At 40.7% G+C, this 25,656-nt stretch overlaps 1 pseudogene; it reads left to right on the forward strand.

Annotated features, from left to right (window-relative positions):
- The first annotated feature begins 4,596 nt into the window (after positions 1-4,596).
- Positions 4,597-25,656, forward strand: part of LOC118723074 — a 38,437-nt pseudogene continuing 17,377 nt past the window's right edge.

The following is a 25,656-nucleotide window of genomic DNA, read 5'->3' on the forward strand; positions in this document are numbered from 1 at the left end:
TCAACTACAAACCACAGTTATTTTAGATTAAAACTTTAATTTCATTTTTACTTTGTTGCAAGTGCCTAAGTTTTCTTTCTAAAATTAAATTATAAATAGTAAAATATAGTAATAGGGTAGCTTTACCAGCAGGACATTTAGATATTTTAGGCTCTATCATTTGATAATCTAATAATAGTGATTTGTATTAAAGTTTTATATGTTTATTTCCTTTATTTTTTAATATATTTTTATGATTTCAAAGAGGAAGAGAGAGGGATAGAGAGAGAAACATCAATGATGAGAGAGAATCATTGATCAGCTTGCTTCCTGCACACCTTACAATGGGGTAGAGCCTGAAACCTGGGCATATACTCTGACAGGGAATCGAACTGTGATAGGGAATTGAACCGTGACTCTTGATCATAGGTCAATGTTCAACCACTAAGCTATGCCTGTTGGGCTGTTTATTTCCATTAGCTATGAAATTTAAATGAGTAATAATACAGTTTTCCACTCTGTCAATAAAAAAATTTTAAAAACACAGAAGTAGTTATTGCATAGAAAGTTTGTTATCGTTTCTTTCTTTAATTCTAGATAATCATTTTGTCATAAAAGTCAATTATAATGTTTTTAAAAAAAAAGATTTATAATGTTTTTAAACAATACAGTAGTATGGCTATATCCTAGAATAAAAAATTCAACTAGTCACTTTTAATTTATCAGGGGGTGGAGAGGAAAATCTTTACTTTCAAACTTCACAGAATTGTGATACATTTTATGCATTTAGCAGTAATAGGCATTGTATGCTACACCTTGTAAATCAAACTTTGTGCAAATTTCTTCCTATGACACAGTCTTCCTACTAGAGCACTTGTCCATTCATTCATCTTTTATGTCTCTTCATGAACCTTTATGGCTGCCTACTCTGCACCCACAACTCTGCTAGACACATGCAATGTCATGTTGGAAAGGAAGGACCTGAACTTCTAAAGCCTATGGCTCCAGCAGCCGAGTTGGGGGAGGCAGACATAATTGGGTCACTATGAAATATTCTAATAAATGTTTATGATGATGACATACACAGGGCTCTCTGGGAGCAGGTAGGAGAACATTACTGGGCAGACAGGAATGTTCTGCTCCCCAAAGAAGTAAAGTTTAAGCTTTGACAATGTTCTACCACCACTGAAAGCCTTCTGGTGGTAATGCTATCCATACAGGCTAATTTCTTTCTGAAGAAGCAATTCCACCAAGACTGCGATGCTGTGACAGTTTGTGCTTTTGATAATAGATCATCCTCAGTGAGATATGCTGTGATGGTAGTGTCACACTCAGCACCAGATACACACTGATATTTGAATTAAATCTCTTTATACATGTAAATAGAAATATTCTTATTTTAATCAACTTACTTGGAAAATGTTGTTCTCCTTTCTTTTCTTTCTTTTTTTAAGATGTACTCATACATGAATTTTATTACAGTGAAAGGTTTAAAACAAAGTCAGCAAGAGGAAAGGTGCGTGAGACAAAGTGTGGTGGACATCAGGTACAAGCCTCCGTGAGTCCTCACCCTGTGGAGTTACCAGAAAGTCCTTTCTTAATTTTGAACACACCCAGAGAACATTAAGTCTTTCTTTTTCTAGAAAAATAAGTAAACTGAAATCAAATCATTTTGTTATGAAATAGTCCTCATGTGCTCTGGTATAGCTACTAGCACTGTGAGATTTTAAACAAGTCATACATCCATGGTCTTTGGTCCTTTCCATTCAAGAATTTTATAAGTCTATGAGCAACACTATATTTAAAATTATTCCTCTTTTTAAAAGTGTATTCATTGTTGAGCATTGTTGACTTTTAGCTTCTCATGACCATTTAACCAAGGTCATCTTGGTATGTAGGATAAAAATTCTTACTTGAAAAAAATGTAATATTATCCTATCTCATCAAATGCTTTAGTCATTGAAAAAGAAAATCAAATTTGAAGTTTTGAGAAAAAGTATACTAAATTCCTGGTCCTGGATGAAAATGTCAGCCATATATCAAGAACACATCTCTATAAGAAGAACTAAGTTTGAGAAACTTACTATGTGAAAGATTTTTAACATTTTTCTCTGAGCTTAAATATGCACAAGGAGCATTTTGTTAGGTTTTTTGTATTTGTCTATTAAAATATCTGTTTATAGACAATAATTTCTTAATTAGTGTGTTAAAACTCATTTGAAAGAAGAAAAATTTAAAACAGATATATGTATAGGAGACATAGATATGTCTCCAGGAAGGAAGTACAGGGCATTCTCAACCTAAACTTGTGTAAGTGGACTCACTTATGATTTGTTAAATAGTGCTCCATGTTTTGAAGAATGGAAAGCTGTATAAAGCCAAGGCAGGACCTTAAAAGAAGAATTAGGAAACCTGTGTTCTATCTAAGCCAAGTCACTTAATCTCTCTGTGTTTGAATTTCCTCACTTATTCTGTCTCACCTGTGTCACTGGTCTATCTAAAGATCCCATAAGCTAATCTTTATGCATGTCATTAAAAATGACCTAAATATCCACCAATATGGGAAAAGATAAACAAAGTATAGAATACTCATATAATGACATATCGTACACATGCAAAAAGAATAACCTGGAAATGTATTAGATATATTCATATGTCAACATGGATAGATCTCAAACACACAACTATAATGTTGAGTAAAAAATGCAAGATACAGAATGATACATTGCTTATATTTTTAAAAAGAACTCAAAACAGTACTATATGTCATCTATGAATATATATATACACTAGAGGCCTGGTGCATAAAATTCGTGCACAGAATGGGTTCCCTCAGCCCAGCCTGCACCCTCTCCAATCCAGGACCTCTTGGCGGATGTCTGACTGCTGGTTTAGGCCCAATCCTTGGAATTGGGCCTAAACCGGCAGTCGGACATCCCTCTCACAATCCTGGACCGATGGCTCGCTTACCTGCCTGCCTGCCTGCCTGCCTGGTCACCCCTTACTGCCTCTGAGTGCCAACCTGATCACCCCCAACTGCCACCCTCCGCCAACCTGGTCACCTCTAACTGCCCACCTCTGTGGGCCTGGTCACTCCCAACTGCCCCCCTCTACTAACCTGGTCACCCCTAACTGCCCCCGCCCCCGGGTTGCCCCATGCAACCTGCTTGTTCAGTTGTTTGGTTGTCCCTCACTAACCTCTCTGACAGCTTGGTCATAGGCAGCCATCTTGTGAGGACATGAGGCTCAGTTTGCATATCATCTCTTTATTATATGGGAGATATTCATATATACATATATATATATATGTTTTTTAAAAATGGATAGTGGTTGTCCATCAATAGAGAGGAAAGAAATAAAACAGAGGGCTAAAAGAAGCGTTAGTCAGTTACATAATTATTTTAAGAGACCACAAGCAAATATGACAGTTAAGCATTAGTTCTGAGTGTTGGAAATAAGGGTATACTTCTCTTATTCACTGGTACTCCCCTGGTACCTTTTTTTTTAATTATTAAATTTGAAAAGAATTATTAAAGCTAAAAATATAGCAGGAGTAATGTACCAATTTTAAAAGTTAAAATAGAGCTGGTACAATTACCTAACAATCCCTCCAGGCTTTGTTTTATTATCTTCATTGGAAGATCAGTATATGAGTCATCTGACCAGAGTCAACCAATATTTAATAGAGGCGCAGATAAATATCTACATGAATAGATCCTGGGGTGTAAGAGCAGATATGAATTCTCCTAAAAAAAAAAAAATGTTTGAGGTGCACAATATCAATCCCAGACAACCTAAAGCATTTACTTGATACCAGCTAAGATCCTGTTTTTGATCTCTGTCTTCAAATCTTCAAATAAAATCAGGAATTTATAATTTTTGAAAGGCAGCAGTCAACCAAATCCCATCATGCTCTTCATGTTTATATCAACTTGAGATGTTTAGAGTCAAGGTATGGAAAACATGGGATTTGACTTGTTCAATAGAATTTAAAATATAAACAGATTACTCACATAGAAGGAATTACAAATAGGCATTACATATCTTTTCAAATGCTTACTTCAACTAATAATGGGAGAAACATGATTTTAAATTATACTGAAGCATCTTCCTTTTCCACTTATTAGATTGACCAAAGTCATTAAATTCCATGGGCCTCTTACTGTATGGTCAGGGGGGGGTGGGGAATGAGGCACTTTCATCCAATACTGGAGGGTGTGTAAATCGGTACAAGCTCTGCGAATGATAATTTGGCACTATCCATTAAAATTACAAATGTATATTTCCTTTGACCAGCAATTACATGTCTAGGAATTTATCCTACAGATTTTTTATTTTATTTATTTTTATTTTTATTTTATTTGCATATGTGTGATATGGCATATATGCCAGGCTCATCTTGCTGCAGTGTTTTAACTGCAAAATATTGAAACTGTCTTAAATTTTCACCTGTTGAAGACTAGTTTAATTAATTTTGGTACAATTTTAATGGAATCGTGTTGCCCCCAAAAAGTAGAAAGTTCTTATGATTTGATATGAAAAACCTCCAAAATCAATTACTAAGAGAAAGAGACCAAAGTGCAGAACACTACTATTTGTATAAAAGGGAAAGACAACATGGGCATAAGCTATGTCTACAAGAAGAAACAAGATAATGCTCACACTGGTTACATCAGTGAAAAAGAACAGAAGTGGAGGATAGCACTGAGAGGTAGATTTTTTACTCTCTACTATATTTCCAATGTCAAGCCATGTGAATTTGTGCTACCATTTTCTTTAAGGGGCCAGGCTAGCAGGGGTCAATGTAGAAAGGGGGCGGAACATTTGTAATACCTTCAACAATAAAGAGTTTTTTAAGTTAAAATTTTAAGTGACTACATAATTTTAGCCTTAATAGTGGAAAGATGTCTCAATTTTAACAGATGGCTTTAGTAAATGTAGAGTACACCCTACACACACACACACACACACACACACACACACACACACAGAATTACATCCCAAGGGAAAGCTAAGAGAAACTTCCCCAGAGCTTGGACTCATTTTGTCAATTCTAGGAAACTATCTCTCCTGAAGCGACCATGCAAAAATTAACTCAGATCTTCTTAAAAACCACACCCAATTCAAGATTCTCAGCCAAACTCTGCTAAAGGAAACCGGAATTCACAGCTTAAAAATCCAATAGTATCTTTTCCTGGCTGGTTTTTTAAATTTGATTGTGAAACTCAGCAGGTGTAACATAAAATACAAAAGCTATTTTCTCTTTTGATAAAGCAAAAATTCATCTTCTTCGCTCAAAAACGCATCACCATCTGTTATGTAGAACCAGCAACTAAATCTAAACAATGTGAGCCACGCGTTTGAAGGAGATGAAATCCAGCAGACACACAGCATTAGCCATACCACTGCTCACCCTGCAGGCAGCAGGGATTGAAATTCCATCATCGGCGGCCCTGGGGGGAGTTGTTCACCTTAGCAGCTAGTTACTGCTCATTTGCATCTGATTATTGGTTTATGCTTTATGTTAGCCCATTAACAGGAAGGCTATTAGGAGGTTAAGAATTTTACAAAAAGAGATGCCGGTCTCCTTGAACTGGAAACCTCAAAGTGGACATTTCTGAGTTTCAGCCTTATATTTACATATTTATACGGAAGACTCAATTGCTTTTCAAATGCCCATATTATTCTGCCTTGTTTTTGTTATTTTCAATTTCTTCGGATGCATTGCACCCAGAAACATATCATCCAGCACCAGGCCTCCCGGTTCCACCTGCTGCGAAGGTTCCTCGGGCCGCCCCGTGGAGGGGCAGCCATTCAGCCACTTCTACGTTCAGGGAAGAGGTTTTGTGGTCTTTTGCTGGATCGGGGCAGTTGAGTTTTTCTTCTACTCTGAAGAGCAGTCAGTTCCCATTTCCCTTATAAAGAAATTTCTCTGTGTTTGTAAAATCCCAGGCAGAAACCCTTCCCAGCGTTTCCTCTGAGAAGCTCGGTACAGAAAGTCCTCACAATGAATCAGTCAGCCTTGGACTGACAGAGTGAACAGAGGAGAAGAGAATTTTACCAGCAGACCTTGGTGCCATGGCATTAAACACATATCAAAGGAAAACATTTTTTCCTGTTTCCAAGAAATGACACTTTTCTATAAATTACAAAATATCCTAGAAATACAAAGACAATTTCCCACACAGACTCTCCTTCTAAAGGTATAAAAAGACTTTTCAAAAAACACCTGCCGAACAGACACCCACACACCTTGGGAGGCAAGCACAGGGCTGGCTTTGCAGTCAGCTCTTCGTGCTTTTAGTTGGGATGAAACACTGCTTAGTCGGGCTGCTTTCTCTGTCCCACGGGACTTCAAATCGAGTTTCACAACCAGTCTTTGCCACAAGCTCCCAGCCCACCGCTCCCTCACTCACGGGCACCTCACCATTTCCCTGATTGATGCACCTGGCAGCCTGCAGCTGCCTGTGATAATAACTGTGACACTCGCTTTTCTTTTTCTTAACTTGTGGATCCATTAAAAAGCGAGCACTGCATCTTGCTGGAGAACCGAGTCGATCCTACATTGAATGTTTCTATTTCTTAGTTACAAATGACAAATAGAAATCATATTTACATACACACACACACACCTCTGCATCTCCTACAAACTACAAATCTGCCTTCTACCCAGGAGGGGCCACCCAAACCGATAGCCACACATAGGCTGCTACTCAAGATGAACACTTAAAAGGTACCGTCTGCATTTAAGAAAACAAACCCTTCGTGACGCTTATTGACTGCCTTTGTAGCCTATTTTTTTTCTTCTTATGAAATTGCCCCTGGGTCTTCTCTTGGTATTCACTTTTTGAAACAAGCTAGGATTCTATACAAAATTGTATTCCACACCTGTGCTCCTCCTTTGCCCCTGGCCTGGGTCAAAGATGGCCAACCTGACTTTTAATTTGGGTGGGTAAAATAAACAAATAAATAAATAAATAAATAAATAAATAAATAAGCAAGCAAGCAAGCTGTTCCCCGGTTAAGACCCAGTTTTCCAAGTTTCAGCCCAGAGTGAACGTGTGCAGCCAAGTTATAAACCCCTGAAAATAGGAAACTAATGCCTCGAGGATTTAAAATAATAGAAAATGTTTCACATAATATAAATCCATAAGCAGTGCCTTATGTTTAAGTCTTAATATCTACATACTTGGATTATCCTGTATCTTGACAATCACACAAAGTAATCTCGCTCCCTCGCCCCCTTTCTCTGACTCCGGGTTTCTTTCCTTATGTATTAACAATGCTCTGGGCCATAAAATACTGTATTAATATTAGTTTGTCACAGCAGACTAAATTTAGAACAACTCATTAATATGGGAGAGTTAAAGGCAGTCAGCCAAGAGAACCAGCTACTCTAAGCTCTTAAGGCTATACGTTATGCAGATACGCCACTTGAACTGGAGAGGCAGCCATTCTTTTTGTGACTAATAAGAGATTCTGTTAGTTCTAAGCTGATTCTAATTCTAATTAAGAAATGTGGGGAAAGGCAATTTTGCCATTGTAGGTAGAGTTGATATGCAATTGGGAAAAGTCTTATATCATCCCGCCTGGCTTCTCCTGGTCATATATGATTAGTGGCACATGCACGGAATGAATATTTCTCTCACCATCCACATAAAAATTTAAAAAAAAAAAAACACGACAACTTTGCTGCCATATCTGCGATGCTGTAATCATAATCGATGTTCCTAGATGTGTAGTAATCAGTGCTTTTTCAAAGCAAACCTTTTGTGGCTCAGAAACAACCCCCGGTTGCACAAAAAGTTTTGACTTTTTACAAATAAAAAAAAATATTTCAAATGGATACTTCTGGACCTGTTATGCCTTTCTTTGGGCTTGTCAAGTATTAATTTTTTTTTTAATTTAGTCCCTTGCTAAGCTACAAATATTCATGTTTAACACCGAGTAGCAGTTCAGGGGCTGACAACTTGGTATGTACCTTTTGAATGATGCATAGAAAGCAGCAGTTAGCACAAAGAAAAAGCCACCAGATTGGTCTCAGGGAAACCCAGTGTCTGAATTTTTCATGACTCCTCTAGCACTTAAAGAATAAAAAAAAAAAAAAAAAAAAAAAAAAAAAACACCCGGCTACTGGTGTTGGAAGGCCAGCGTCAGGAAGGTCAGAGCCTGGGAACATGGAGCGAGGCCAGCCTTGCCTGGGGAAAGGGAAGGGGGATTTAAGCTGCTTAGGAGAATTAGAAGAGGAAAAAGAGGAGAGAGAGACTTCTTGTGCTTCGATTTAGTTTTTTACAGACACCAGCATGGCAAAACAAAAGCTGCGAAAACATACACAGTCATGCCTCTCTAGGGTCCCTTACTTTTGTGTCCCTGAGGACACCAAAAACGTACCTCCTCTCTGGGGTTATGAGGCTTCTTGTTAAACTTCCCCCAAATCATGCCTGTCCTGGCCCACGTGCCCACTCTCCTGGTTTCTCTCTCCCCAGGAAGCTGGTGGAGAGGGAGGAGGAGATGCCATGCCCTTGTCTGTGTCCCAGACGGACAGGCAGACCTCCCCCAGGAAAGCGAGGGGCCAGCGGGTGGGTGATATCTTAATGATGTCCATGCCCAGTGACTCCGGGCCCAGTGACTCCGGGCTGAGGAGTGTTCCCGCTTTGATGAACTCTTCTTGCCTTTTATGATTTATAGAAAAATCTAGATTGAATCCGGGAAAACAGATGAGTGGCTCCTAGGAACGGGGTAGGGAAGAAGAAGGTAACGGTGTTTAAGCAACGTGTAGCTTCACCTGTCACCGTCTCATTAGGTTCTTAATGAGTTCTCTTCTATTCTTGGTCACATCCGATTTTTTTCTTCTTCTTCTTCTTCCATATAAGTCCCTTTGAACAGCTGGGAGTAAGAATCGCCTTTGATCACTGAATTCTTCTGAATTTTTAGTCAAAATGAGGCCATTTTCCTCCTGACTTGGGGTGTTTTTTTATGAGTCTATTTCCCCCAAGTACATTTCCCGGGCCCAGCTTTCCTCCGAAAGGCTGGAGCGGAGCCTGAACAATTAATGTATACATTTTTACATAAATGTTTATAAATTTAACAAAGGGAGAGGGCTCTGCCACGCGAAGCCTCCGCTCTTTTGAAGGCGGCTTTCTAATGATGACCCTTGGCGTGCTGAGCCACCGGGGACTCCTCTGAGGAGCGTCGGATGAAAATGAGTCTATTCTCATTTCAAACAGAATTTCGCCGGAGTCCTGATCAGAGCATCAGCATGGAGTCCGTGGAGACAACACTCGCTACTTGATGCGCGCGGCGGCCTCCCTCTCCCGGTGATTGTTGCGGAACGCACGGTGACAGGGCTCCGGGATGCGAGCGGTCTGGATGTACTCCGGCTGTTACCGCTCTGTTTAAAGATTTAAACCATCAGGGTATGATGAGGCTGTTTGATGTTCATTGAACACGGAGCCTGGGTACAGAAGAAGGGGGAAAGGGCTCCTCCAGAAGGCAATCATCCTTCAGAGCCACGGCGAGGCGGGGAGAGGTGGGGAAATCTCAGCCCCGGAACAAAGGGAGATGAAAGGGGCAGGGTGAGCGCAGGGCCAGCGCTGGCTGTGAGGCACAACTCTGCTCTCTCTCTCTGAGAGTTCGATGCCTTAAAATGCAGGGAAAACATTTAGTTTCCTCTTTCATTAAAACACACTCAGGTTGGAGGCTGGGGTGGGGGACGGGGAATGTGCAGGGAGGGGACGGTGCCAGCTGCAAATGTGGGTGGCTTCAGGTGAGTCTGGATTTCCAAAGAGCCTCCCCACGGCCCATTTTGAAATTACCTAATGAGTATTTATTTTGAGTCAGGGTGAATGTCCTTGCCAGCCCTCCGCACCCACAAATCTGGAAGAGGACCTTCCTGGGGGTGCAGTTTTAAGATTCTCGCAGTGTTGTCTCCCCAAAGGTAAAGCCCGGGTATTTGTCTTAAAGGACAGAAAGATCATGAATAAAAGGAGGAAGTGTCCCCTTACAGAACCCAACCCAATTTTCTCACATCTTCTTCTTGGGCAAAATACCAGTTTTGTTTTGTTTTTTTACCTTGTTCACTGCCGTGTCCTGCCATGTTAACCAACCCTGCACTTTGGTTATGAGACAAGAACCAAGACTTGTCTTTCTTTCTCCCCAGCCCCTGGCACAAGGTGTTTACTTGTAAATGTGTGCTGAATGAATGAATGAATGAATGAGCGTAGGAAATGACAGGATAGATATCAGTTTATCTCCAAGGCATCCATTTACATTTTCAGGGAATTGCTGCATAAAGTCAGCTAAAAGCCATGGCTTTCCCTCTCGCATTCTGCACCCGCAAACAGCGTGGCCAGGCATAGCATCAGGGAGCTGGGTCTTGGGAACCAGACACACCTCGAAGGCTGCTTGCCATAGGACTCCGGGAATCTCATTTCCGTTTCCTAAGCTTTACTCTTCTCATTTGCAGGACAGGAAGGTATTCAAAAGAGCTCCATCTTCGGAGTGTGGAAACCCACACAAAGTGCTTAGCACAAATGTAACTATAGTAATTAATAGGATTGTTACTATCAGTACTAGAGGTCCGGTGCAGGAATTCGTGCGTTGGTGGGGTCCCTCAGGGTGGCCTGCAGAGATTGGGCTCCAGATCATGCCTGCAGCCTCACAGCCCTGTAGCCTGACCTAACACCTTGCCTTGGCCTGGCCTTCTCACCTGCTCCACCATCCTGCCTGCAGGGCAATCAATGGGGCCCGCCCAGCTCCCTCAGTGCCTGGGAACGGGGTGGTGGCCCCAGCCCACCTCCCCAACCCTCACCTTGGCCTGGTGCGACCCGCTCACCTGCTCTACAGTCCCGCTCTCATCGGGGCCCATCAGGGCTGGCAGCGCCTCCACTGCTGCCCAGTGCCAGCGCCATATCACCAATGCCCTCCATATTCTGCACCGACCCTTGGTGGTCAGTGCATGTCATAGCGAGCAGTTGAACTCCTGGTCAAACGACCACCCAAGGGGATAATTTGCATATTAGGCTTTTATTATATAGAATTGCTCTCCAAAATATTTCAGACATGGTGGCATCAGAAAGGGATTTTAGATGTATCTAGTTAGTAGCACAACTTTAAGGAAAGAAGTTATATACCCTATTGTTTCCACACTTTTCTCTTTAATGACATGAATAAAATATGCTGTAACCTGCTGGCCCCCTCTAGTCTGACAACATACTCTTGTTCTCACCTCATATAAGCATTTTCTAATTGGAGGTAAGACTCTCTTTGCTCAGCAATGGAATTGGAAGTGGGTTTCATCAAATACCAAGAAACCAAAACGGGCCCTACCTGTTTCAACCTGAAAGCTGATCATCCAAAACACATGGACAAGGCTGTCCCCCCTTCCTCACAGATTTCAGTTCATGGCAACACAGAGATCACGGCTTCTGAGCAGGCAGGAAGGAGACGAGGTCCAAACCCAAGTCTGTCCCGCCGTGGCCGCAGCCACCTTAGCCAAGCACTCTCCTGTCCCGGGAGAAGCTCCTGGACACCATCACCTCTCTTGTGAACCAGGCTCTGTCATGTAACTCTCATAACCACCCTATGAGGAAGGGGTAGTTTATGGACCAGAAAACTGAGGCGTAGAATAATAGGATCAAGGAATAGCATAGCCAATTTTATTTTATTTCTTTTAACATTTTGCTTAGAAACCTAGTGGGCTGGACTAGAGCACATATTCTCTCTGAGATGCCCTATGAACCCTCAGCCTCTCTGGATCCCATTGTCCTCATCTGCACCCCTAGGTGTGGAGGGGGTGGGCGTGAGGGTCCATCCCACTCCCATACTCTGCACAGGCTGAGCTCCTCTGTTGACAATGGGACTCCCATGAAAACCTACAAGCCTCAAATTATGACTTTACTGCAGACCTTTCTGCCTCTAATACCGGAAATGGGAGCATGTCAGCCATCACCATTATGGAAAGAGTCCATTTTAGCAGAGCTCAAATCTAGGGAGCATTGCGGCCAAATAACCTACTTCATGATCGAAACATAGAGAATTACTGCTTCCTGTGCTCTAGCCTGTTAACACAGAGAAAGCCGATCCTCAGGAAACACACTGATTGATGGTATAATTTAACATCTTCATATGATTTCTAGTGGCAGAATCAATCTGCTGTGAGCTCTGCCATCCAAGGCAGAGAAAAAGAAAAATTGTGCCAGTTGCTTTTCTTTCATTGCACTTCCGGGTGCTCTGAGGGAAAAACTCTCTCCAGAAAATCAATAAGGCAGATTGTGCTCAGCAGTCCCCCATTACAGAATTAAATCCATATGCCAACACGAAACAATGAAGAGACCCAACTAGCAAGGGATCTATTTGCTTTGTTTGACTCTGGCTGCCAGAGAATGAGACCACTAGACTGGCTGTAATTTAATGCAAACCTTGGCCTATCCTGGCCGTGCATATGACTGACCCTCAGGGCATGACCATCAATTTTCTATTAAAGATCAGAGATTTGACATATCAAAGTCAACATCTAGCTGAATAACTGCAGTAACTTGATAATAATTCTTTTGTGGATTTCACAGTGGCTTTTCAGTAAAGTATCAGAAAGGTAGCCGATTTCAATCCTGACCTGGCAAGATCTGAATATGAAATAAAGGATTTCAGCTTGATCTCCCCATGATGTGAGGATGAATGTGTTGGTAAATGTTAACTTAGTGCTCTGAATAGCTCGGTAATAGATGGGTTTAGGCAGTAATAGGTTTAAAATGTCAACTTATTGAATAATAATTTCATGTTGTGCAAATACTATGTGTAAGAAGGGATTTGTTTTGCAAATTTTGAAATAAATGAATAGATTAATAATGTCCTTGACTGTTTCACTGTTCCAGTCAGAATTTGACAGGAGAATCAAACTTAGCTTTTGCTGTCTCTGGTCTTGTTGTTTTCTTGCATTTGTCTCTATGCAGTTTTCATAATTACTGGGCCTCCTGAATTCTGGTTATTAATGCAGCTCTTCCCTGTTTTGGTCCCCAAAGCCAGGCTGATAGCATTATTTTCTAGTAAAAATAAAAACTCAATTATCCCTCCCTATAAAATGTTTCATGACACCAATAGCATAAAAACCTTTCACCAACCCAGCTGTAAAATGCTCAACTGTTCAAAACACAACAACCAAATAAAATTCTGTGTCCATAACAGCTCAGCCCTTCAGTCCAATTATAAGCTGACAGCTCTATAAATCCTAGTGGAACATAAGTGTGGGTAAAACCGAATTGTGATTGGGACACTGAGGACCAGGGACAAACACCTCCACCACAGCCTGTGGAAAAGGTCCCCAGATTCTATAATGAACCCCTTCCCCTCCCTCATAACACACACATATACACACCTCCAACCATCTTTCATGGATTAAATATGTCTGCTCAGGGACGTGGAAGATAGCAAGAAACCATCCAGTCCTGATAAGCTGATGTTGCGGCTCTGATCCCTGGTCAGGGCACATGCAAGAATCAACCAATGAATCCTATATAATAAAGAGGTAATATGCAAATTGACCTTCACACCCTCACACAAGTTGGCCACCCCCATGTGGTCAAAGATGGCCACCACAAGATGACCAGCAGGGGAGGGTAGTTGTGGGCAATCAGGCCAGCAGGGGAAGCAGTTAGGGGCAACCAGGCCAGCAGGGGAGGGCAGTTGGGAGGACCAGACCTGCAGGAGAGGGAAGTTGTGGCAACATGGCCTGCAGGGGAGGCCAGTGGGGGGTGGGGACAAGACCTGCAGGGGAGGGCAATTTGGGGTGACCAGGGTGGCAGGGGAGGGCAGTTAGGGGTGACCAGGCCATCAGGGGAGCGCTGTTGAGGGTTACTGGGACTGCGGAGGCAGTTGGGGGCAATGGGGCTGGCAAGGGAGCAGTAAGACATCTATTAGGCTGGCAGGGGAGTGGTTAGGGGGTGGTCAGGCTAGCAGGCAGAAGCAGTTAGGGGCAATCTGGCAGGTGAACAGTTGGGAGCCAACAGTCCCAGATTGTGAGAGGAATTTCTGACTGCCTGTGAGATCAAGCCTAAACCTGTAGTCAGAGCATCCCCCCAGGGATCCCAGATTAGAGAGGGTACAGGCTGTGCTGAGGGACAAGCCCCCGCTCCAGTCCACAAATTTCATGCACCAGGCCTCTAGTATATAAATAAATGGAACAACGAATTGATCTCTCTCTCTCTCTCTCTCTCTCTCTCTCTCTCTCTCTCCAATCTTTTTGCTGCTGTTGTTAATATTTTAAACCATCCAGGTGAGTTCTCTGAATACTTCATGTGTCATTCTTTAGCCCCTCAGTGTATAACAGCTTCCCAGGAGACTCAGGAGAAGAAACCAAAAGAGCCCACTCTTGAAGGGCACTAGCCTGGCACTCCAAGCAGCTCTTTGCCTTATGTATAAAACATGTCTTGATTTCCACAAACCCACACACCATTAGTGGCTTACAGATGCTCATACTTGGGTAATGTCTGCATCAAATGGTTGGAAACAGTTCTGCTCAACCATTGAATTCAATGTTTGAGCACATCCCTCTCTGCCCCACAACCACAGGGATACCCAGTCCTAGTTCCCCCAAAAGTGGACATTAAGACAAGAATGTGGGTGCTAGCAATTCATTTGGAAAGGGAGAAAACATTGGCGAGGGAGTAGGACAGGAAAACAAAGGCAGCCAATAAAGAGTGCAATATCGAGCCAGTTACCACATGGGATAAATAGAACTTAGTTTGACTGAAAACACTCTGAGATAGTATGAAATATCATGCACCAACTCCTCAGCCATTGGTTGAGGCTTCTCCTGAAGTACATTCTTTCCTTGGCACTCACAGCCTGCTGTATGGGTAGGCAGGGGTTTCAGGGGCCAGGAAAAGCTCTCAGGAAAATATGCTGATCCTGGATGCCTGAAGTCAGGCACTGGCACTGAAGTGGGAAGGGAGAGGAATGTGGGGGAGGCACTAATAGCCTCTGCTTCAAACCCTGGAGTTTTATTAACTTTAAAAACTTTTCTAAATTGTTTTAAAGTTGTGAGAGTAATATGGCTGATGTAAAACAACAACAAAGCCAGGCCAGTGTGGCTCAGTGGTTGAGGGTCAATCTATAAACCAGGAAGTCATGGTTCAATACCCAGTCAGGGCACATGCCAGGGTTGTGGGCTCGATCTCCAGTAGGAGCATGCAGAAAGTAGCCTATATAGATGATTCTCTCTCATCATTAATGTTTCTATCTCTCTCTCCCTCTCCCCTCCTTCCTGAAATCAATAAAAGTTTTGTTTTGTTTTTAATTAAAACAACATATTTAGCCCTGGCTGGTGGCTCAGTAAGTTGGAGTGTTGTCTTGTACATCAAAAAGTTTCAGGCTCGCCGGGAGCAGTTTGGCTCAGTGGATAGAGCGTCGGCCTGCGGACTGAAGGGTCCCAGGTTCGATTCCAGTCAAGGGCATGTACCTTGGTTGTGGGCACGTCCCCAGTAGGTGGTGTGCAAGAGGCAGCTGATCGATGATTCTCTCTCATCCATGTTTCTAACTCTCTATCCCTCTCTTCCTCTCTGAAAAATTATTTAAAAAAAAAAAAAAAGTTTCAGGCTCAATTCCTGGTCAGAGTACATACTTAGGTTGCAGATTTGATTCCCAGTCAGGGCAACTGATCTCTCTCTCTCTCTCTCTCTCTCTCTCTCTCTCTCTCTCTCTCTCTCTCTCTCTCTCCCTCTCTTCTCTCTAAAAAAATTAATAAAAACATATCCTCCGGTGAGGATTTTAAAAACATATTAAATCAGTATTGAAAAATTCAACTATTTTTTAAAGACCTTCTTCCTCCCAGCTACTCAGTCCTAGAACTAGAAATTTGCTTTAAAAACATTTTTTTACAATTGCTACCTAGTGGTCTCAAATAAAATCTTTTACTAAATATTTTTACAGCATTGATTTGAAATATCTCTTTTATCAGTAATGAATTCCCATATGGATTTAATTCTATTTTTGGAGTATCTATTTTGTTTTCAATGCTATAGATTTGGAAAGTAGTTTATTATCTGATCAGGCTGCCCTCCCTCTTTAATCTCTACAAATTTCTCATGTTTATTTTTATAAATAAATTATAGTATTATTTTCTCAAGATAACCAAAATTTTATATTTTTATTAGAATTTCTTAAATATCTAGAAAATTTAGGGAGAATTGTCATGTCTACAATATTCAGTTTTCCTATATAATAACAAAATGTGTGTGTGTTTTTTTCATTTATTAGCCTTCTTCTATGTTCCTCAGCAAAGTTGTTTTGTTCAGTTGTGATTTTGTACCTCAGAGGAAGAGAGTTAAGAGATAATAATTCCTCTCAATTATAGCAAACTATGCTCATGTTCTTCCTCAAGGTAACTCAAAGGTTTTTGTTTTGTTTTGTTTTGTTTTGATTTGTTTCATATAATTACTACACCCTCCTTGTTGAATTTATTTATTGGTATAAGTAATGAATCATATGCATAGCTTTGGCAAATGAGATGTTTTAGTCCATTATATTTACTAATTTCTAATTGTTAGCTATTAATTTTGTGTATTAATTAGATACCCAGTTACCTACTGGATTTTCTTATTGTCTCTAAAGACTTTTCCCCAGTTGATTATCTTAGATTTCCCAGATCTATAATTATATCAAGTAGAAATTATTTTTCAAATCTGTTTTAATATTGACACATTCTTTTTCTTTTCTAATGACTATTGTTGGCAACTTATTTTATTTTTTATTTGAATAAGAATGCTTCTAGGATTTTATTACTAAGAATGATGCTGAATTTTTTTTTAACTAAACTCTTTCCAAAGTCAACCAAATGTGCCTCTGAACTTGAAAGCCTTCAATCTTTTTTTAAAACATATATTATTGATTTCAGAGAAGAGGGAAGAGGGAGAGAGAGACAGAAACATCAATGATGAGAGAGAATTATTGATCAGCTGCCTCTTGCATGCTCCCTACTGGGGATCAAGCCCACAACCCAGACATGTGCCCTGACCTAAAATCAAACTGTGACCTCCTGGCTTATTGATGGACACTCAATCACTGAGCCTCATCAGCTGGCAATGATGCTGGGTTTTAACTAAAAAATATATATTTATCATGTTGAGGGAAACCCCAACTATTTCCACCATAAAAAAAAAAGTTTAATTTGAGCAAAAATGTATAATTTTTTTATAATTAAACAGTATATTTTGACCTGTTTATACGGCAAATCTTATAATAAATTATTTTTATATTCCTGAATTGGTTCAATTTAATCGTATTCTCTTCCTGTCCTACTAGACTTATTTTCTATGTTTTATTAATATCGGCAAGTGTTTCTAATTAGCTAGTACAGTTTATGTTTATTTTTCCCTTTCTGTGCCATTTTTGACAAATGTTAAGATCAGTGTTATCCTAGCAGGCCTCTCCTGAAAAGCAGCGGAAAAGACAGTTCCTATTTTAAGAGTTTATTTTAGACCAGAGAAGGAGGATTCTCTGGAGGCCACAGGATTTCTCTTGCATGACTCCAAGTATGGATATGGGCATAGTTCAATTCAAAAATATGTATTAATCACATATATATGTAGCAAAACTATGCAAGTGAGAATATGGCTCTGAAAATTAGTATACAAGGCAAAGAATCTCACATCTTACTCTATCACAATGTTGAAAGGGACTTTCCAGAGGTCTTGAAATTTAAACTAAGCTCAAAGGAAAGAATAACAAATATCCTTACATCTGATACAAAAAAACAATATACATCTTTGAAAAACTTACTATAAGATAGAAAAACTAGTGCTGTGACCCAAATCTAGTTTTTTAAGAGAACTCAGTACATTCTAAATGAAGATGCCCATTGAAGTAAGAAGCTGTCAACTGAGTCAGCAGTATTATGCCATTTCTTCTCATAGGTGACCCCTCCTAAGCCAAGTAAGAAAGGAAGTTCAAGAAAATCTCTTGTAGAAATGAGTATTATCTTCCAGAAGAGAGGACTGACACGTTTGCCTCCTCTAGAGATGCTGAGCTGCTGGGGAAATCCTTGGGAGATGCTGACAATGTCCCCAGGGTGAAGATTAAAACTTGTGTTGACCATAGTGACCAGAAAAGATAGCAATATGAGCAGTTCATTCTTCCAGAATTTGGTAGAGCAAGAGTGGTGAGTTTTGCTCTGAACTAAGGGGTCATCTCATTAGCTAATGTCTTGAAAAGTCTATCTCTATTGAGGGAGGCTATCTGCCTGGGCAATATAACACCAACAAAATGAGACTGGCAGTCTACCCTACTAAGCAGGAACTACATGAAGAGTTTTAAGAGCTCAGCTAGAGAAAGGATCACCGATACTGAGAATCAGTGTAGTGCCAGAGATACCCACAGGGATCTCCGAAGAACCCACAAAAGTTTCCCAGAACGAGTAGCCAACTTTCAGTTATCTGCCCTCCAGAAGGCACCATGGCCAGGTTTTATCCCCGCCTGTCAAGTACAGCATCGCTGTTTTAACCCTCATCTCTTCCTCTTGCCCTAGGACAGGAGGAGCTGGGAGCATAAATAATGGGACAAAAAGGGTAGGTGAATAAAGCAGAGTAATAATGAAGGAACAAGACACCCATCTTCTCCTGCTGGTCTACAAATTTTTTTTTTAGTGGGACCAAAGCCTAAAAGGAATACAAGAAAGAAGTTTGAAGTTGAATGAGAGAATGACATTGTGGTTTAAACTGGACTGGCCATTTAATGACTTAAAATGAGCCAACTCTAAAGCCAGACTGGAAAGGCCGTGGGATATGCCCAAGACATTGCCAAGGTGTGAGGGTGACCCAGCAGCCAGCAGAGGTAAGTAGACACATGGCACAGTAAAAATTCCCTTGAAAATCTCTCAAGAAAGGTTTACATTAGAGACTGACACCGCATCTTTCATTCGTTCCAACAGAATAACATTTCCTTCCAGCACCGGAACAGATTGCAGCTATTTCAGCAGAGCACAGATGAAGCTCTTGGCTTAGTTAGCAACCATGTTGTGGGGGAAATGTGTACCTTTAAACATGATAATCATGCCCAACACAGCAATATGCTCCACTCCAAGAGGCATAAGAATACTAGGTCTATGAGAGAACAGAAAATAGAAGATGATGATCTCACTTCTTATACAGGACCATAGACTAATTATATGCAATGAGGAGTGGCATCGCTTAGTTGCCCTAATTAATTCTTCCTCCTTCCCCTTCCCTTTTCTCTCTTCCTTCTTCTCTTTTCTTCTCCTCTCTTTTCTCTCTTCCTTTCTCTTCTCTTCTTCTTCTTCTTCTTCTTCTTCTTCTTCTTCTTCTTCTTCTTCTTCTTCTCTCTCTCTCTCTCTCTCTCTCTCTCTCTCTCTCTCTCTCTCTCTCTCTCTCTCTCTCTCTCTCTCTCTCCTTCCCTCCACCACTCCAACTATGTAGAGCTAGATGTACCTGGAATGATGTGACTCATATATGATGCAATTCCACTTTACCTCACTCTGTGAAGACACTAACATTAGTAGCACACATTTCTCAATGAATTCCAAGATAAGTGAGAAAGAAAAACAATGGAAATAAATGTGGAAAAGTTCCTCCAGTAAAAGTAAACTTAAGATCTGGTGGAGATGCAAAAGCTACATCCTACTCTTCACCTGAGAGACTTCCCAAGGAAGGTAAAATAGTCTAGCCCAGCCCCACATCCTGACCAGGCAGTTCCCACACCTCAGAACAGCGATCTCTCCCTTTTTATTTGAATTTTGAAAACTACTTCTTAAAATTGATAGCAGCAAAACTCATCCCATTTATTTACAAAGATTTGACTGTAGTTTCTCCAGCCCCTTTAAGGAGTTGGTTGAGAATATTCTAAAAGAGGTTGAGTCTTGCACCAAGGAATTATAGTTGACAGGTTTGAGAACCCAGACTAGATCCGGGCTGACTTCTGATTCCATGCCCTGCACTTCACTGTCTCAGAAGCAGCTGTTAATACAATTTCTTAAGTGTATTACTCCTGAAGTAATATTGTGTTGAGAGTAACTATAATAAGGTGGTAACATAACTATAAATGGGATTTTTAAGGAATTTGCAAAAATTGAAGGAATGGAACAGTGCCTCTGGAACCACACATTCCTAACCAGGGTTATATTCTTCAAATGCACCCTGGGAAGTCAGGAAACTTTCATTCCAATGCAGGCTCAGCCTTGAACTAACCAAGTGATTTCTGTAACTTCTCTGGCCCTCAGTATCACCATCTTTAAGCCCAGACTAACTTTTATCATAAAGTTTCCTGGAATCCAGCCACACTTTGTCCCACTCACATCATTAGATTCTCTACCTGCTGTCTTCATGGAGAGAATCAGGATCGGACCAGGACTGTGGCAGCCTGAGAGCAACATTTCAATACAGGTCCAGTCAGTAGCCATGGAGAGAAACAGCTTTCTCGTCTCAGCTCATCATTTGTAACAAGAGCAGTAGAAACCAGAGCTTCTGCCCCTACAGCAACTGTTCTGCTCACAAGTGTTCAAATCCCCTAGCGAGATACCCAACTGAATGGTTTTCTTGTCTGACTGTCAATCTGCATAATTTTAACTCACAATGTTTGGTCTCTATACCTTGTCACATTCTCTGTTTCCCACTCATATGCCTTTTCTACCTCATTGCATATGGTTGCCTGTAAAACTCTAATTTTTCTTTATACCCCAGCTCAGATGACAGCTCTTTATTGATAGCCCTGAGAATGCACCCTCTGTCTCCTGCGGTCCCCTAGCACATTTTACTTATCTCAAACCACTTACCACATCTTGCTTTGTGTCATAATTGTGTGCCAGTAGATTGTAAACTCTTTTAAGTCCTTGGAACTACCCCAGTACCCAGGACCAAAAAAAAGGCCTTCCACAAGCAGATTCAACCCCAGGAACACAATGCAACAGTCAGGACAGAGTAGGCTATGCCAGAATAAAAAAAAACAAGCCTCAACATTTCAATGGTTTTACTCAATCCAGGTTTATTAGGTTCTCACATTAAATATTCATTGGGAACTCTGTCACATCACTTCTCAGGAACCAAGGCAGATGGAGGTCCTGTCTCAACAAGAGCTTCTACGTATAACCTCTGCAGCAAAGGACATGAACTTGGGAAGTCAATTGAGCATTGGCTCTTAAATCTTCTCACATTTCATTAGCCAACCCAAGCCACATGACTGTGCTTCCATTTGGGTCAGGATGGAGAAGTGTGACCCCCTCAGTGTGTTTGGAAGAAGGGAGAAAATCAGAATATGGAAAAACAATCTTAATGACCCCACCACACACACCATTCTGTGTCACAACCTTGACATCGACCCATCTTGTCTCCTCTGCCAGGGACACTAGGCCTCCCTTCTCTGTGCCTTTATCCAAGTAGCTTTTTCTCATACAGATGTTTTCAGTCAGAGTTCCTCTAAAGACTTTGTTACCCTAACCCTAACATACAATCACCAGCAGCACCAAACCTGTATAGTACATCCTCCCATTGTGCCGCAAGAGCACGCAGTCATTTTAAGGGATCATGGTCAGGATGTATTGTAGTTTGGCTTTTTTCTTGACTCTTTCCCACTAGACCAAGGATTGGCAAACTGCAGCCCAAGAGTAAATCCAGCCTGTCTCCATTTTGGGGTAAATAATGTTTTGTTGGGCTGAAACTGGTTTGTCTCAGTGGATAGAGCGTCAGCCTGCAGACTGAAAGGTCCCAGGTTCAATTCTCGTCAAGGGCATGTACCTTGGTTGCGGGAACATCCCCAATAGGGGGTTTGCAAGAGGCAGCTGATCGATGCTTCTCTTTCATTGATGTTTCTAACTCTCTATCCCTCTCTCTTCATCTCTGTAAAACATCAATAAAATATATATGTTTTTTAAATTATGTTTTGTTGGAATACCAGCATGCCCATCCATCTATAAATTGGCCATGACTGCTTTTACCTGACAGCAGAGTCTGGAGTTACAACAGGAATCATCAGGCCCCCAAAGCCTAAATTATATACTGTCTGGCTCTTTAAGAAAGAGTTTGTTAATCTCTGCATTGACCATAAGCCCCTTGAGAGCAACAGTTATATTCTGCTTCCCAGCACCTAACAGAGTAATTGGCTTATACCAGTCATTCAATAAGTATTGGTTGAATAAATGAAGAGTAGATACATGAGTAGTCACTGGATTAAAATCATCTTTAAGACAAAGTGGGGGAACAGGAGGCAGGGAGCATCAGAACTTCAAATTTTTGGCAAAATAAACTCAGATTCTCTGTCCCAGCTAAATATCCTATCACTTTTTTAAAGATGAGTCAACACTGATAACCAACATTAATCTTCTAAGTGTCAAAGCAACTAGAATTAGCTACAGCCTCATTAGAACAAATTAAGCAACTGTGACACAAAATGCTTTAAAATTACAAAGTTACTAAACCCACATCCATTTGCTCTGCAGAATATTTCATTCTCTTTGATTAACAAATCTGACTTAAGTGAAGTGCAGACCTTTTCATACAATATTATACAGCCTTCAAAAGTACCACAACTGGCCTGAATTGTCTCCAAGCTGAGCATCTATGACAAGCATGTCAAACTCAAAGGCTAACATGGGCCAAATAAACAAGGTTTAAGTTTATGTGGGCTGCAAAAAAATGAAAGCTTCAATTTTCATAGAAGTGTGGGTTTATTTCCATAGAGGCATGCTGAATACAAAGGGCTGAAATAAATGAGTAATCATTAACATAAAATAATAGAACATTTTAATAAAATTAATATTTTTTCTTGAACGTTAACTTACCAGACACTGAATAACAGCACAAATTAATAAGTGTAAAACAAATAAACCTATTTTTCTTGTTCACTGAAAGCAATATATTTTCTATTGCACACACCAAACAAGTCATTCCAAGTTTAAGGATGTGGCAATCAGCTGTTAAAACATTCACTGCTAGTATTAGTGGAGAGAATGGTGCATCTGCATGTAAGGGAAATGAATGCAATGCGATTATAGTAATCAGTCATTAGTGAATCTTGTAGTTTGTTATTAATAATTAATGGCCCAGAGCATGAAATTCATGCACAGAGGCGGGGAGGGGTCCCTCAGCCCGGCCCACACCCTCTCCATTCTGGGACCCCTCAGGGATGTCCAACTGCTGATCCAGAACCAGTAGTTGGACATCCCTCTCGCAATTCGGGACTGCTGGCCCCTAACCACTCACCTGCCTGCCTGCCTAATCACCCCTCAGCACTCTGCCTCAGCCCCACCACCATGGCTTTGTACGGAAGGACGTCCAGAAAGTCTCCCGGAAGGTCTCCTGGTCTAATTAGCATATTACCCTATTATTAGTATAGGTTATATATGACAGGGTATTGTAAAAAAAAAAAATTGGTACTAAATTTTTATTAAAATGTTTCTTGCATATCATTATATTGTCTAGGCTGCAAAAATATTTGTTGTGGGCCGCATTCAGCCCTCGGGCCCAGAGTTTGGGGTGCTTGATCTATGAGATAATGTCAGTGCACTTGCTCAGAGCCTCCGGAAGTAAACACACAGTATCTGGGCCCTGGTGATTTTACAGCTTATGAAAAAAAAATTATTAAAACACAGGCAAATCTGGAAAGCACAGCATCCCAGCTTGTTTATAACAGCAATTTCAGTGAATACAGATCCACAATTTATTTGCAAACAGATTAATTAATGTTTCAGCAGCTGTTTGCAGCCAGTCTGTGATCTCTCTGAGCACAGATGACACGTTTTTTCCTCTTCTATTCCATAGGGGCAATTTCAGCAACGCTTAGATGGTTTTTACTGTATCAGCCCACATGATAAAATAAGTTGCGTCCTCAAGCAGCCAAGCTGGCTTTGCAAGATCCCCAGGCCGCCAAGTCTCTGGCGAATCCCCCGTGCCACCTTTCCTGAGCTTCCTTCTAATTATGGCCCCGAAATGCCAGTTTGCAAACAGATCTGCGAGATCAAACCCTGACATTTTAAAAAATTGGTTTTTCCTTCTACTTTTAGGTCCCTCAGGGCTGGTATTCAGCAATGTATACCACTGGGTGTAATAAAAGCAAACGCTTGAATATTTTTCAGGAACCTGACAGAGAATACATGCACAAATGGAAGAACAAATGCTGAAGAGCCTACGTGTAATGCGCCCTGTGAGCTCAGCGGATCGCTCCCCACAAAGCAGGGCCGCCCTTCTGATTGTATTTCTCTTCTTGTAGGAAGAAGAAATAGAGGAGACAAGACAAAATCCCCAAAGCCTCACTAGACTAAATTTCCTTACTCTCCTTTGAACAGACTACACAGATTTTGTTGACTAATTGAGATCAATCCCAGTTGTAAATCGCCTAGCTATCCTACAGCTTTAATTAAGCTACCAGAGGGAGCTGTTTATCAATTAACACTTGTTACAAATTATTAGTAATTATATGGACTTTGTGCATATACCATAGTCTGCAAGACCAAGAGTGGCTCCCAGTTGTTAGGGAAGCAAATTGCATCGTTAATGGGCTATTTGGATGAAGGCACCAGTCATCACCATAATTACAGAGCCCCTTTTATTGGCAGAAAGATTGAAGGTACGCTCCAGCACTAACAGCAGTAGCTAAATAAACACCATTTTAAGTGCTGCTTTCGCCAGGGCTTCGCCAGATCATAAGAATTGGTAACGTTCTAATATGGACTTCAGTTCTGTATTTACTTTTTGAGGAAAAAACGTAATGAAGATGGGAACATTAGGTAAATGATAATGTATTCAAGCATTAAAGCTACCTATTGTGGTAAGCACTGCATTCTGTGATAGTTTTAATTGGCTTAATTGAGATGCACAAGCCTGATTAATGTTTAATTCCTTTATATTAAAAAAAAGAGTCAAGTAGTTCGACATTTCTTCAATTATGTTAGATCTTTCTAGACTTCAAAGGAATGTTACATTAGACAGCTAGATACGGGGCAAACTGATTAAAGAATAAAGACTGCTCATTATAACCTAAGAGTACAAAATTGGTTTGTGTAGCCTTTGAAAGTCAAAATTATGAGCTAAGACTTGAGCTATAGTAATTAACCCAATTTATAGTCATTCTTGCTTATCTATTTGGTTATGATTATTAATTTAAAATGATCCACGAGATGGATTTCCAGATCTAAAGCCCATTCAGGGACTCAAAATGTTTTGTTCTTAAAATTGTTGGAGGAGCCTTGGCCAGTTTGGCTCAGTGGATAGAGCATCAGCCTTCAGACTGAAGGGTCCCAGGTTCGATTCTGGTCAAGGGCACATGTCTGGATTGCAAGCTTAATCCCCAATAGGTGATATGAAGGAGGCAGCCAATCAATGATTCTCTCTGGTCATTGGTGTTCCTATCTTTCTCTTTCTCTTCCTTCTTCTCTGAAATCAATAAAAATATATTTTTTAAATGGTAGAGGAATGTATTTAGTAGATTAGTAAACATAGTTCAGACAGTGAGAGACACCATATGAAAAGATTTGATAGTCAACTTTATTATTCTAGATGAATAAAATATTTATAAAATATCATCTACTTGCAAAAAAAATTAGTTTAATTTGCATTTGCTGTGTGGCTTTCAGGAAAAATGAGCTCAATGTAAAAATTGTTGATTCTTTAACTAACTATGTCAGTTTCTCTAATAAATAAGTTTTTCATAAAAGGAATAGAGACATAAATGTAATATGCAGTG

Source organism: Pipistrellus kuhlii, unplaced genomic scaffold (genome assembly GCF_014108245.1).
Source record: "Pipistrellus kuhlii isolate mPipKuh1 unplaced genomic scaffold, mPipKuh1.p scaffold_m20_p_2, whole genome shotgun sequence".
Classification (NCBI taxonomy): domain Eukaryota; kingdom Metazoa; phylum Chordata; class Mammalia; order Chiroptera; family Vespertilionidae; genus Pipistrellus; species Pipistrellus kuhlii.